Here is a 16,110-nt window from a genome sequence, read left to right as displayed (position 1 = left end):
GTACCATGAACTGCTAAGAAAACAAACAGATTCAGCCTGGAGAGGGTTAAACCTGGCTGCTCCTCAGAGGAAAGGATTCTGAGGCTTTGTCTGACATAATTTTGTCATGTTGTAAGAAGAGATTGATCCTTGGAGAGGGACTTCATGCTTGGTAAGGTGGAGGGCGGGTACACGAGGGGAAGGCCCTCTATGAGGTAGATTGATTCAGTGAATGGGGTAATAGGGATGGGTATATCGGAGACAGTGAGATTGGCACAGGACAGAGCAGAGTTTAAGGAAGTTGTACATAGGTTCGCTATGAGTCGCAAGTGCTTCGACAGCACATAACAACAACAACATACAGATACAGCACCTAACAACAACAACAACAACAACGACACAGAGAGAGCTATGTTAGCCTAGTGGACAGAAAGTTATGCTACCAAGCCCAAGATGGGTGATTTTAATCTGCTGCTCTCAGGCCTGGTTCAAATTGTTCTTCTGTCAAACATTCTTCTGGGTGGTATAGCATTTGGTCTGTGCATTGCTGTACAGAGGTAACTCATGGTTGCTGTGATGCTGAACACTGTGACACCGATGTGCCAAATGTGATAATGGTTACCCATGGTATACAGTGTTTGCTGGAGCTTCCCAATTAAAAGGAGCCTGGAAGCAGGAATGTCATCCACTTCCGAAATGACTTGCCTCCAGAAACTCTATGAACAGTGCTCAGGCCTTTCATTCATAGGGTCGTTATGAGTCGTCTTCAACTCAATGGCACCTAACAACAACAACATACAGTTTGAATAGGTATGGAGAAAGCATAAAACACTGATGAACACCTTTTAACTTTAAACCATGTAGTGTTCCCTTGCGTTATTTGCACAACCTCTTGGTCTAGTTATAGGCTTCACATGAGCACAATTAAATGTTCTGGGATTCCTTTTCTTTCATTTTTTGAGAATTTGTCATTATCAATGCAGTCAAATGTCTTCGTAGTCAATAAAACAAAAATAGAAATTCTGCTATTCTTTACTTTCAGCCAGAATCCATCTGACATCAGTATATCCTGGTCCTATGGCCCCTTCTAAATCCTGCTTGAACATCTGGCAGTTCTCTGTCAATGATGTACTGTTCTAGCCAGTTTTGAATGATCTCCAGAAGTATTTTTATTGCATATTACATTAAGGGTATTGTCTCTACATCTTTCCAACATTTTTTGTTTGTTGTACTGTAAAACTTTGCTACTGCTACTGGGGTGATATGGTATCTTATTATGGTTTTGATTTGCATCTCTTCTATTGCTGGTGAATTTGAGCTTGTTTGTTCTTCATGTATAAGTTGATCATCCAAATATATATCTTTCTGAAGAGTTTTTCCAAGTCTTTTTCCCATTTTGTTATTGACTTATCACTGTTTTGTCTTTTAGAGGCCCTGTAGTATTCTGTGAACTTCAGTTAATGATATTCTTGTCTGAGATGTCATTGCCCATTTTTTTTTGCCCAAGTCTTTTGTTTGTATCAAAATATAAAGATATCTTGCAAATATAAAGGGGAAAATATGACTGGAGTAGCATCTACTTCCTAAATAACATGCCTCAGGAAACTCTATGAACTTTGATAAATGTCAATAGCTTTAGAGGGGTTTCAGGCTTTTCTTCATAGGGTCACTATGAGTCGTGCTTGACTCGAAGGCAGTCATCATCAGCAACAACATTCTTAGTGGAAGAAACACCATTATTCGAGACAAATAGACACCTTAATATACACAATGCCTGTTAAGGAGCAGGCCTTTTGGCTTCACTATATTCCTGTTCCTCACAGTGTTGAACACGGTTGAAGTCTTATATACACCTTCGGATGATTCCCTCTCTTCTCATTTGTGTGTTCTATAAAATTAATAACCATTGATCTATGCCCACCATTACCCTGTCTTTTCAGGTCCCCACCAGATCTTTCCCATTTCCTTTACACCTTTCCTCCACCCTCCAAACTGTGTGACCCTGTGATCCTGCCCACCCTCTCCTTTCTGCTCCCACTCCTTCCCCCATTGATGTAGTTCTTCTAGCTCCTTATCTCTGGAGTATAACTCTCCTAGTGGCTTCCATTGATTTTTCCATCATTTTTACCTTCTTCTATAGCTGTTCAAATAACTCCACACCAATACATTTATTTTGATTCTCTCTCTCTATGGTATTCCGTTTATTTCTGACTTCTATCATTTCTTCTATCATTTTTACCTTCTTCCAAACTTGCTTAAATGTCTTTTATCAATATATATCTTCTGCCTTCCTGACTTTGTGGTATTCACAGGGTCTACAATATACTCTGTTTTGTTGGTTTTTATTAGAAGGATTAATTTGTTTTTTCACCATGTTTGAAACTACTGATTTCTTGACATACGAAGTTTCTCTTCTTAAGTGTTAGGTCAATTCTATTGTGTCTGCCTAAGCAAGAGTGGCATCTACTTCCTAAAAACATGCCCCTGGAAACTCTACGAACTTTGATAAATGCTGATAGTTGTAAAGCGGCTTCAGGCCTTTTGTTCATATGGTCACTATGAGTTGTGCTTGACTCAAAGGAAATCAACATCAAGTTGTTATAGTTCTTATTTTTATGATGCTATTTATTAGTTGTAAGCTTAAATATTTGATCTATGGGATAAGTCACTCTCTCTTCTGGGAATTCTTACTGGGAAAATTTGCTTTTCCTGAAGTTTTTTTTCCAGATTTTCTCTGGTCTTCAGTGCAGTCCTGCAGTCCTTGCCTTATTATAGTCCTCTCTCCCAATATCTACTGTCCTTCTTTGTCTGCAGAGTGGCAGAGTGGTGTGAAACTAGGTGCACTACTTAAGCAGTTTCTGTTTAGGGGTCTTTGAAAGCAGCTCTTTCTTAAGCACCTCAGCATGCCAACTGAGAAGGTCTTTCCCCTGCTTATCTTTCCATGTCCCAAGCTCATTTGTCCTCTTAGGTTTCTGAGATGTCCCCACAGCTGTAGGTATCCCCAAATGGAGGAAAAGTTATCTAAGAGAGTTTCAGGCCTTTCTCTTCCCTGAACTTGAAAGTGCTCGCTCCGGGAAAGAGTATCTGACCTGATGATTATCTTCTCTCTTAAAGTCTGAGTCCTCTTTTGTCTCTGGAATGACACCAGATAAGGGGCACCATACTAAGTAATTTCTGTGCCAAGGTGTTTGAAGCCAACTCTCTTTCGAGCACCTCAGTGTGACAGCTGAGAAAAGCATTATCTTCCACATGGGTGTTTGATTTATGATTTTTGTTTTGTTTTTATCCTTTATGTTCTTGCTGTTAATTTCTAGTTTGATGATATTGTGGTCTGAGAAGAGGTTTTTGTATAATTTCTATGTTTATTTGTTTTTTGTTTTTTTAATTTGTTGAGGCTTGCTTCTTGTACCAATAGATGATCAAGTCTGGAGAATGCACCATGTGTACTTTAAAAGAAAATAAATTAAGTTTTATTTTTGTGAAGTACTCTTTACATGTCTATGAAGTAGAGTTGACTCATTGTTTAATTTTGTTTTTCTGCATCTTTGTTGAGTTCTTCTGAGTGTAAATATCATCTGATGAGAGAAATCTGTTAATGTCTCCTAAGACTATTATGGTGTTGCTTATTTCTTTCTTCAATTCTATTGTCTGTTGTTTTACATATTTAATAAATATGCCAGTCTAGATACAAAGGTGTGCCTGATCCAGGGCATGGTCTTCTCAATTACTTGTTATGCTTCAGAGAGCTGAACAATGACTAAGGATGATAGAAAAATAATAGATGTCTTCAAGTTGGGGTGCTGGAGAAGAGTCTTGAGCATACCATGGACTGCCAAGAAAACAAATTCGTCTGTCTTGGAGAGGGTAAAACCAAGTCTTTCCTTGAAGGCTCAGATTTTGAATTTCCATCTCACATATACTTTGGGCACATGACCAGTAGAGACTAGTCCTTGGGAAAGAACATCATGCTCGAAAGAGTGGATGGACAGGGCAGGAGAGGAAGACCCCAGATGAAATGGATCAATATAGTATTTGGTACAATGGGTGATGGTGTGTTGGACTTAGTGAGATTGGCTCAGGACACATGGAAAGGTTCAGAGCTGCTGTGCATAGGGTCATTATATATCACAGGCGACTCAATGGCACATAACAACAACATACTATATTGGTTGTTGTGTTGTTTGTTTTTGGGGTTTTGTATTGTTTTTAATTAATTAATTTTTTAATTTAAACCTCTTGTTTAGAGTCAATAAGACCTCAGGGAGGACCTTTGTGTTTAAAGTTGGTTGTAATTTTATTTTGGAGGGACATTCTTCTTAGTGTTACAGCGCTCTTCTGTCAATATGCTGTACTAAGGTAACCTGGGCTTACTGTGATGCTGAACCTTTTGCAATTGGGCTGTCAAATGTCATAACGGTTAGCCATGGTGGACAATGTTTAATGGAGTTCCCAGTTTGAAGCAGGTGTGAAAATAGGAACGGCATCCACTTCTTAAAAAGCATGTCTTTAGAAACTCTGTGAACTTTGAGGAATGTAGATACATATAGAAAGGCTTCAGACCTTTTGTTCATAGGGTGGCTATTAGTCATGCTTGACTTGAAGGCAATCAACAACAACAACATCGTTTGGTATAGGACTGTTAACCCCAAGGTTATGCCTCCTTGATCTTGTGCTTTTATTCATATAGTGTCATTCTTGTATTTTATGGTGATTTTCATTCTGAACTCTGTTTTATCAGAGATCAGTATTGTCATTCCTGCTTTTTTAGAAGTGTTCTTTTCTTAGTATATTTTTCAACCGTTTGATTTTAAATCTACGTTCTTCTCATTTCTTACATGTAGCTTTTGTAGGGAACATATGGAGGGATTTTGTATTTTTATCCCTCTGGTGCTCTTTTTTTTTCTTTCCTTAATGAGTGCATTTAACTTATTTATGTTAAGTGAGATTATTGATAAGCCAGATTTTATCATTGTCAATTTGTTATTTATGTTTCTTTTTCTGTTGTGTCTAATTACTTTCGTCTACCCACTTTCCTGGCTATCTCTCTGTGAAGTACTTCCATGAGTCATTTCTTATAGAGTTGGTTTTGTTTTCATAAATTCCTTAAGTTCCTGATTTTCTGAAAATGACCTAATTTCTCTTTCTTATTTGACGGACAGCTTTGCAGGATCAGGGCTGGCAATTTTTTTCTGCCTATGTATGTCATCCCATTGTCATCTTACACAGGTGGTTTACACTGAGAAGTTGGAGCTTAATCTAATTGGTTATCTTTGTTTTTCTTATGCCGATTTTAGTATTTTATTCTTATCTTTGATTTTGGGGACTTTGTCTTGATATTTTTCTTCTAAAATATCACCTGTTTGGAGTTCGCTGAGATTCTTGAACATGGATTTCTTTGTTTTCATGATATCCTGGGAATTTTTTTATAGTGTCTTTTCCACAGTTTTCTTAGTGATTTGTCTCTCTCCCCCTGTGTTGGAATTCTAATCACACATATGTTGCTCCACTTGAAGTTATCCCACCTGACTCTAATGTTTTCTTAAGTTTACTTCAACTTTTCTCTATTTTTGCTTCTAGTAAGTGCCATAGAAGATTGTCATCTGACTCACTGATTTTCTATTCCATCTCTTCCATTCTGCATTTTAATCCCTCTAACATCCTGAAAGTTTGTGCCATTGGTCTGGAAATTCTGGATTGCATTTTCATGCATTTCTCTTGTTTTTAGGACTATGCTGGTTATATTCCTTTTGTATTGTGATGATATTTAAAATCTGCTACCTCTTTATGGTTTCAAGTCTTCCATCATGTTTCATTTCTTTAGTATCATTTCTTGTAATTCCATGTTAATATACTGTTTCTGCCTTTCTTTCTCAGGTGTAATTTTTGAGTCTGTGATCTGATTTGCTTTTTTTTTTTTCATGAGAAGGTTTTTTCTTGTTTTTGTGGGGTTTTTTGTTTGTTTGTTCTATTTTTTTTTTTACCTCCTAAAGGTTTGAACCTACCTGTTGCTTTACTGACACTATATGAAGTTCTTCTTGGTATATGTGGAGAAGTTTCTATTTTGTCAGTGTACGTTGCTGTTGTCAGTTTCTTATCTCTATGATGCTATTGATTGCATCATAGTAGCCGATTTTATATGTTGTCCCTGATTCAGTTTCCCAGTGGCAATTTTAATTGCTGATCATCTATGAACAGCTGGGAAACTGCATACCTGTCTCATCCCTGAAGCTGTTGGGAGGATACTGTCCCTGAATGAGTAGACAAAGCCCCAAGAAAGTGGCCAGATCCCAACAGGACATCCCCAAAATTTCAGTCAGTGCTAACAGCTGACCTGTATACTTGTATCTAAATAGAATTTTAATGCTGTTACAAGGGATTGCTATTATAACAGTTTTAATTTACTGCTTTTCAGCTTAAAAATATCTTTCCCACTTATTTTAATAACCAAACACTTATCCAAGTTAGAGAGCTAAAACAAGTATCTTAATCAAAAAAGAAAAAAACAAACCAAAACCAATCTTGGCACTAGTTATCTTCTCTAAACATATCATGGACAAAAGACAATTGTCAAATTTGGGAAACTGAAAAGTTATGTAAGCTATTATTGGTGTTGCATTGTAGCAGTGACCAAAACAGAAGCCTGTTGTGGAAGACGTTGAAGTACGCCGGGAATCCTGCTATAATAAAGTGATTGCCCAAGAAAAGTATTTTTATAGTCCATAGACTATTTTATTGTGTATTCTCTGTATTTTAAGCCTATCAATTCAGCTAAATTCAACTTCAGCAACAGTTTCTTTTTAACTTGATTTTTATTCTCTTGCTGGGAATTGCTTTAATATAAGTGTCATAATCTAGCAAATTCTCTCCTTCTCCCTAGGCAGGAGAATAGAAGTTGGTGTAAACATCCAAAATAAACATGAGTCATTTCTCCTGAGAAGACATAGCATTCTATATGTCTAGTAACCTTATAAATAGCATATTTGGTTTGGGAACCACAGGTGTATATTATAAAGTAAGGTGTTTCCAAATCAAATTCTTTGTTGTGATTAAGATGGAAATACTTGGAAAATTTCAAAAGCATCCACAGTGGCAAAAGTTGTATGAAATAAAAAGCACTGGAGATTAAGGGAAAGTCAGTGTTGTTGACAGCATATTATATTGGACTTTTTCAGACATCAGAAATTACAGTAGATCGCAGAAGTTTTATAAACTTTTTTATTATTATATACAACCTTTATTTTTTAATTTTTTATTGTTACTTAGGTTACTTTTATTTTTTTAATTTTTAAAATTAATTTTAATGAAAGGTTACAGAGAATTAGGGTTTCTAGTTTTTATTTTTGCACTTTTCTCCCTACCCCCCCAATTCACTCTTCTCCTTGAAAACAAAGAAAAACTCTTTCATTGTACAACCTTTATTGTTATCACCAACATTTTTCCCTTTTCATATCACACTCTAACTTACTTTTAATTAATTTTGGAGTTACCCTTACTAGTCCTTCTGTAACTACAGCCCCTAGTCATTTGACAAAGAACTTTATGAAGACGTGAAACGGCAATCATGTCCTTTGTGAAAAAGGAAAATAGTTGATAAACAACATAAATTATTACCACTCAACATTATAAACAACATTATTTGAATGCACTGATTTTAAAAAAATGGGGGAGTCACTTTTTTGGCTTTATGGAATTTAAAAAAGTAGACTGATCAATTTTTACAGCTGTTTTGTTGTTCTTAGGTGCCATCGAGTTGTGTATGACTTATAGCGACCCTATGAACAAAAGATCTGAATCTAGTACTGTCCTGCTCCATCCTCACACTTCCTGACACACAAGAGCCTACTACAGCAGTCACCATGTCAATCCACCTGGTTAAGGATTCTCGCCATTATTGAGCCTCCACTCTTCCCAACATCATGTCCTTCTCCAAGGAATAGCACCTCCTAGCAACATGTCCAAAGTATTTGAGGTGAAGTCTCATCATTCTTGCCTCCAAAGAGCACTCTGGCTGCACCCTCTCCAAGACATATCTATTTGTTCTCTTGGCCATCTATGGGATGTTCAGTGCCCTTCTCCAACAACACAGCTCATAGGTGTCAATTCTTTTTCTGTCATTCTAATTCAGTTTCCAAGTCTCAGATGCACAGGTAGTAATCAGAAAGACTATGGCCTGAATCAGAAGCACCTTGGACCTCAAACTTAATACTTTGCAAAGGTCCCTAACTGCAGAGTTTCTCAGTGCCATCTGTCTCCTTATTTTCTGACTGCTTATACCAATGATATTAATTGTAGATCCAAGCTAGGTGAAACTATTGACAGTTTTAATCTCCTCTCCATCCATCATGACACTACCAATTAGTCCAAGGGGAATAATCTTTGTTTTCTTGATATTGAGATACCATTCATACTAAAGACACCATTCCTTGATCTTCTGCAACAAATGCTTCAAGTCTTCCTCACTTTCAGCAATAAAGATTGTGTCATCTGCATAACACAGTTTATTGATGAGTCTTCCTACAATCCTGATGCCACATTCCTCTTCATAGAGTCCAGATTCTCAGATAATTTGCTCAGCATATACATTGAACAGGTATGGAGAGAGAATACAACCCTGACACACTCCCTTCCCAATTCCAAAACAGGCAGTGATCCCCTGCTCCATTCACACAACAGCCTTCTGACCAGATATAGAATCCTCATGAGCACAATTAAGTGCTCTGAGATTCCAATTCTTCTCAATGTAAGCACCAATTTGTCATGATCCACTGAGTTAAATGCCTTCGCATACTCAATAAAGCACAAATAGACATTCTTCTGGGTATTCCTGGTGCCAAGTTCTCTTCTAAATCTTGCTTGAACTTCTGACAATTCCCTATTTATGTACTGTCCCAGACATTTTTTAATGATCTTCAGCAGTATTTTGCTTGCATGTAATATAAATCATATTGTTCCATAATTTCCACATTCAATTGGATAACCCTTCTTGAGGATAGGAACAAATATGGACCTCTTCCAATCCGTTGGCCAGACATCCATCTTCCAAATTTCCTGGCGTAGACTGGTAAGTGCATCCAAGGCTGCAATGTTAATTGAAAGAAGTCAACTAGTATCCCATCTATTCCTGGGACTTTATTCTTTGCCAATGTCTTCAATGCAGCTTCCACTTCCTCTTTCATTACCATTGACACCTGCTGATATGGTATTTCCTGAATTTTTTTATGAAATTATATGATATACTATGCACAGAATAATATACAAGAATGATCTTACACTCATAGTCAAAAAATCAATTTCAAGTTTTGTCCTGAAGTACAATGTTGTGAGTGAGTGAGTGTTTGCACCCAGAGATCAAGAAAAATATCTGCACAGGCATGTTATTGATAAAACACCAAAAGCAAATCAAAACACAAAAAACACCCCCTCAACCTCATTGCCACTGAGTCAGAACTGACTCAAAACTGATCGTCCTTTGGTGTTGTTTTTGTTTTATAAATATTAGTTTATTTCTAAAATTCAAATACATTGTTTTTCATATCAGATCATTCCCATTTCACTCACCTTCCCACCTATCAAATTGTATGATCTCCCTATTTATGAAGATGGTGCTGAAAGCAAAGAAAGAAGCCCCTTCCCCTCCCAAAACTGAAGCCAAAGCAAAGGCAGTCCTGAAGGGCATCCACAGCCAAAAAAAAAAAAAAAAGAACATTTGCATGTCACCGGCCTTCCTGCAGCCTAAGACACTGAGACTCCGAAGGCAGCCCAAAATACTCCTGGAAGAGCGCCCTCAGGAGAAACAAGCTTGGCCACTATGCCATCATCAAATTTCCCCTTAACATTGAGTCAGCCATGAAGAAGATAGAAAATAATACACACTTGTGTTCATTGTGGATGTCAAGGCCAACAAACACCAAATTAAACAAGCTGTAAAGAAACTCTATGACAATAATGTGGCTAAGATAAACACTTTGATTAGGCCTGATGGAGAGAAGGCCTATGTTCAACTTGCTCCTGACTATGATGGTTTGGTTGTTGCCAACAAAATTGGGATCATCTAAACTGAGTCCAGCTGGCTAATTCTAAATACAACTTTTCCTCACACACACACACGAAAAAAAAGTATGACAGCATGTTTATTCCCCTTTACCCGCATCTGCTTCCATTGACCATCGCCTCCTGGGATTATCACACTCATTCTATAATAAAGGTTTTACACAGTATTTATCCTTGTAGGACTGAGTTAGTTCACTCGGCATAATGTTCTTCAGTTCCTCTCAAGTTAGGTAATAATTTTATACTGGTTTGCATACAAAATTTATAAAGTTCATGTACATTATTTTTCACATCCGTTCTTTTCCCTTTCATTTAACAATTCCTCATTCCACCCATCAAATTGTGCCACCCTATGTTTAGGCCCTCACACTTCACTCTACAATAATGGTCCTATACAGTATTTGTCTTTATGAGATTGAGTTAGTTCACTTAGCATAATGCTCTCCAGTTCCTCACATGTTAGGAGTAATTTACAAAATCATTGCTCCTACGTGTTGTGTAATATTCTATCATGTAAATGTACCATAATTATCAATACTTTCATTTTGATGCTGTAAATAGCACAGGAGGAGATTGATTATCTTTCTTCCTCAGAGCCCTTAGTAGGTTGGAAACTCTAGAAAGGTACACCCTTTGGATTTACAGAAAAACTCCCTAAAGACTAAGCCATGAGAAGTTACTTAAAAAATTTATAATACTAAAGAACTATCAGGGAAACTCTGGTGACCTAGTGCCAAGGACTTGTACTGTCAAAATTAAAATTCAAGTTTATCACCTGTTCTGGTGGGTGAAGATGGGCCATATCCTCCCGTGTCATTTACATCCTCCAAAAATGCACTGGTTTGTCAGCTTTGAGTCTTTTGTGCATAAATAGTACATAACAACCACCTGGCCAACTGGTGTACTGAAAGATATCTCTATTTGTTCCCATTCCAAAGAAAGGTGATCTGACAGAATGTGGACAGTATTGAACAATATCATTAATATCACAAGCAAGCAAGGTTCTGCTGAAGATAATCCAAAAACGACAAGAACAGAGAACTGCCAGAAGTGCAGGATGTGTTTAGAAGAGGTCATGATACTAGGGATATCCATGTTAGATGGATCTTGGCTGAAATCAGGAAGTACCAGAGGAAGGTCTATCTGTGCTTCATTGAGTATGCAAAGGCATTTGACTATGTGGATAACTGTGGCTAACTCTAAGAAGAATAGGAATCCCAGGACACTTGATGGTGCTTGTGCGAAACCTATGCTTGGACCAGGAGGCAGTCATCAGAAACAGAACAAAGGAACACTGCATGGTTCGAAATTGGGAAGGGTGTACACCAGGGATGTGTCCTATTTCCATAAGTTTTCAATCTATATACAGAATAGATTATCAGGGACACTGGGCTGTATGAGAAAAAATGTGGCATCACGATTGGAAGAAGACTCATCAACAATCTATGTTATGCAGATGATAAAACCATGCTTGCTGACACTGAGGAGGACCTGAAGCGCTTGCTGCAGAAGGTCAAGGACTGCAGCTTTCAATATGGATTGAAGCTCAATATAAAGAAAACAAAGGTTTTCACCACTGGGCCTATTGACAGCATCATGATGGATGGTGAAGAGATTGAGATTGTTCACAGCTTTAGTCTGCTTGGCTCCACAGTCAACACTCTTGGCACCAGCAGCCAGGGAATTAAAAGATGTATTGCACTGGGAAAGTCTGCTTTTAGAGACTTCTCCAATGTACTGAAGAGCCATAATGTCAGCCTGGAGACTAAGGCCATGGTCTATGCAATTACTTCCTATGAATCAGAGAGCTGGACAGTGACCTAGAATGATAGAAGGAGAATGGAAGACTTTCAACTGTAGTATTGGAGAAGAGTATTGAATCTACCATGGACCTATAAGAGAACAAACAGGTTCACCCTGAAGAGAGTTAAATCAGGCTGCTGCTTGGAGGCAAGGATTCTGAAGCTTCATCTTACATACTTTGGACATGCTGCAAGGAGGGATCAGTCCTTGGAGAGGATGTTATGCTTGGGAGGGTGAAGGGAAAGAGCAGGAGAGGAAGACCCTTGATGAGATGGATTGATTCAGTCACTGGGGTAATGGGGGTAGGTATGACAGGGACAATAATATTGGCACAAGATAGAGGAGGGTTTTGGGCTCTCTTACATAGGGTCCCTATGAGTCGCAGGTGACTTGATGCCACATAACAACAAAAACAAAAATAATTGATTTTCATTTCTTTACAAGGGACCTTGAGTTAAGTTATTTAAAAAATAATTTGAAGGAAGCTAGTGGCCTAGTGGCAAGAAGCTGCATTGCAATCCTGAAGTCTCTTGATTCAAATCCACCAGATGCTCTGCTGGAGAAGGAGAGGCAATGCCCTCCTGTACCAGTCGGATCTGACTGACAGTACACAAGAAAAACAACAAAACAAACAAACAAACAAAAGATTCAATTTGAAACAGGCAACTTTCTTTCTGAGACAATTTTTACACTTTCTTTCTCTTAGGACAATTAACAGGAAGTTGTTATTATCTGAATATTCTATTAGTGATGTGTGAATTCTCACTTCATATGTGATGATCAATGTATATTTTATCAAATGTCTATAGATAGGTGAATATTTCCTCACTATGAGGTGAAATTCTAATCAAAATTTTTATGGCAAATAACTTTGTAAATTAAACTATGACAAAAATAGACCCATTTCTTTCTTAAATATTTTAAGTACCATGTCTCAATTTTACAAAAAATATTGAAGATATTGAAAGTCCAGACACAGATTTGAGAAATTGAGCATATGTGTGTTTAGTTGAATTTTCCCTCTTTTCTAACACAAATAAAGGAAATACATATGCTGGCAAAAATATAGAATGAGGGATCTTACTCAAAAGTATGTTGTTTCTTGTTGTTGTTATGTGTCATCGAGCCACTTGTGACCCAAGTGACCCTATTTATAGCAGCTCTGAACCCTGCCCTGTCCTGAGCCGGTCTCATGGATTCCGAAACACCAAACCTCATTGTCTCAGTTACTGTATCAATTCATCTCATCCAGGACCTTAACCTGTACTGTCCCTCCATCCTTCTGAGCATGTTGTCCTCCTCCAAGGATCTCTCCTGGCCACATAACCAAAGTATATGAGAGGGAGCTTCAAAATCCTTGCCTCCAAAGAGGGTTTCACCCTCTTCAAGACAGACCTATTTGGGGTTTTTTGGCACTCCATGGTATGTTCAAGTTTCTTCTTCAGTACCACAATTGAAAGGCATCTATTCTTCTTCTGTCATCCTTAGTCACTGTCCAGTTTTATGATGCATAATAAGTAATTGTAAAGACCATGACCTGGATTATATAGACCTTAGTCTATATAGACTAAGTGCTATTTAGCATTCTGGTGAGTTCCCTTATAGTAGATTTTCCCAATGCAATTAATCTTTTGATTTTCTGACTGCTGATGCTAAGAATGTTGATTGTGGAGCTGAGCAAGCTACAATTGTTAACAACCTTAGTCTCTTCTTCATTTATCATGATGCTGCCAATTGGCCCAGTATCCATATTGAAGAATACAGTCCTTGACCTTTTGCAGCAAGCACTTCAGATCATTTTAATTTTCAGCAAGAAATATTGTGTCATATGCAAAACGTAGGTTGTTGATGGGTCTTCCTCCAATCCTGATGTCACATTCCTCCTCATAAAGCCTCTTTCCCACATGATCTGTTCTACATATGGATTGAAAAGGTATGGAGACAGGATGCATCCCTGACTCATTCTTTTCCTGATTTTGAACCATGCAGTGTTTCCTTGTTCTGTTCTGAGGACTGCTTTCTGGTCCAAGTATAGATTTTGCATAAGCACAATCAAGTGTTCTGCGATTCCCATTTTCCTCAAAGTTAGCTATAAACTTTTGTGATCCACACAGTCAAATGCCTTTGAACACAGATAGACATCCCCCTGTACTCTTTGCTTTCTGTCAAGATCCATCTGACATTGGTAATAATGCCCCTAGTGTCACGATCTCTGCTAGACCAAGTTTGTATTTCTGGTAGTTCTCTGTCAATATACTTTTCCAATTGTTTCTGGATAATCTTCAGTAGGATCTTGCTGTGATATTTGTGATATTGTTTGATAATTTCCACATTCTGTCTCTGTCAGGTCACCTTTTTTTTCTTTTGGAATGGAAACAAATATAGATCTCTTCCAGGCAGCTGGCCAGGTAGTAGTCCTCCAGATTTCTATAGCAACACTAAATTGATCTCATTAATCTCTGCATCTAATACACACCCATTAGTCAGAACTGACACACAGCTGCCTTTCCATTGTATCTTGCAGAGCTGTAAACAAAGCGTCAGTTGCCTATCTTTCTCCCTTTGAGTGGCTGTTGGTTTTGGACTGACAAGGAGGTATGACAGTTAGTTAAATAGCACAACTTTCTACATACTAGGCCCCTCGAATGTATACATCTGGAAACAATGGGCACAAGTATTATCAGAAATCATGAGGATGATGAAGAGTAGGGCAAGTTTCAGATTATTTTTTTTTGAGACTGCCAAGATCTGTAGTCAACTGAATGGCTCTTGACAATAGCAGTGTAAACTAGATAAACATATGTGTCTGTTACTTCCTTGTTGAATGCTATAACACAACTAAAAAATTTATGTGTATTTTCTTTTAACTGCCAAGAGATAATTTTTTAAAAAAGAGTCTTTAGTTTATGCCTTTGGATATGTTTGCTTTGTTTTCCTTCCTATACAATAGCATGTTCACTCTTTGCTGGTAAGAATACCTTGGTTTTGATAACACACAGTTGCATACTGCCTGGACATGGATGTTTCATCCTCTTAGATTGACCCCATTTATAGAGGTTATTGTGATTTCCTAGGAAGTTTGAGAAGTAGATCATCTTTCTATAACTCAAAGCAATGATGGTATAAGGGAGGGCCAGAGAAGTACAATTATACCATTCTCTCTAGATCAGCAGAGAAGAGATGAAAGCAGATTGTGAGCTTGTTTTAGCAAAGGGTGATGAAGGTAATAAGCACAGATGGGATTTTTGGGTTGACCTTAATTCTGAAAAAAGTCTCAAAAGGCCACTGAAATTGCATCTAGATCATTTTTTCCCATTTCTTTTGAATCTTGTTCTATAACCTCTAGTCTTGACCTGTCATATAATAAAATGTTTGAACTGAAGAACAACAAAAAAATTAAATAAATACAATGTGTCAGCACTTTTACACTGAATTTCCTGGAATGGAAATGGGAAATGTGCAAAAAGGTCTCAGTTTATGAAAAGAAACAGTATTTTATTAAATTAAGAGAAAGGAAAAAAAAAACACACCACTGTTGTTTGATTAGAAAGAACAATGACCAATGTTTGATTTACCCCCCTTTCAATTCATCTCTCATAATTAATTATCTCCTTTTTCCCCCTTCTGTTTTCTTCAAGCCTTGCTGTATAACTTTTAGAACATGAGAAATATGAGAAAAATAAGAGTTTAAATAACATTAAAAAGTAATTTTATATTTCTTCTTTTTTAAAAGCTACCTAATCTAAGGGAACAATTATGTCTTGGAGAAAGTGCAACCAGAGTGTTCTTTTGAGGCAAAGATGATAAAGTCCGACTCGCACACTTTGGACATCATTGCTAGAAAGGACTATTTCTTGGAGAGTGGCATGATGCTCAGAAAGGGTGAGGTTCAGAAGACCCTCAACCAAACGAATTGACACAGTGACTGTTGCATTGGGTTCTAGTGTGTCAGGAAGTGTAAGGATGACACAGGATAGGACACGGGTCAGATATTTTGATCATAGGGTTGCTATGAGTTGTACTCAACTCGACAATCCCTAAAAACAGCAACATCCCCAGGGAGTTCTGGTGGCCTAATAAATTGTCTTACCAATGCAAAAATAAATGGTTCAAATCCACCAGTTGTTTCATGGGAGAAAACATTCACCTTAGGGTCAGCTCCAACTAAAAAATATGCAATAACAATCTAACTAACAGCATTTCTGCTTTTGCTGATGTTGTATGCCATCAGGTTAACCAGGACTCATAGCAACCCTATGCATAATAGCTCTAAACCCT

This window comes from Elephantulus edwardii, unplaced genomic scaffold (genome assembly GCF_000299155.1).
Source record: "Elephantulus edwardii isolate Elephantulus edwardi_28Jun2011 unplaced genomic scaffold, EleEdw1.0 scaffold00021, whole genome shotgun sequence".
NCBI classification, from domain to species: Eukaryota; Metazoa; Chordata; class Mammalia; order Macroscelidea; family Macroscelididae; genus Elephantulus; species Elephantulus edwardii.
Note: the sequence above shows the minus strand (reverse complement) of the source record.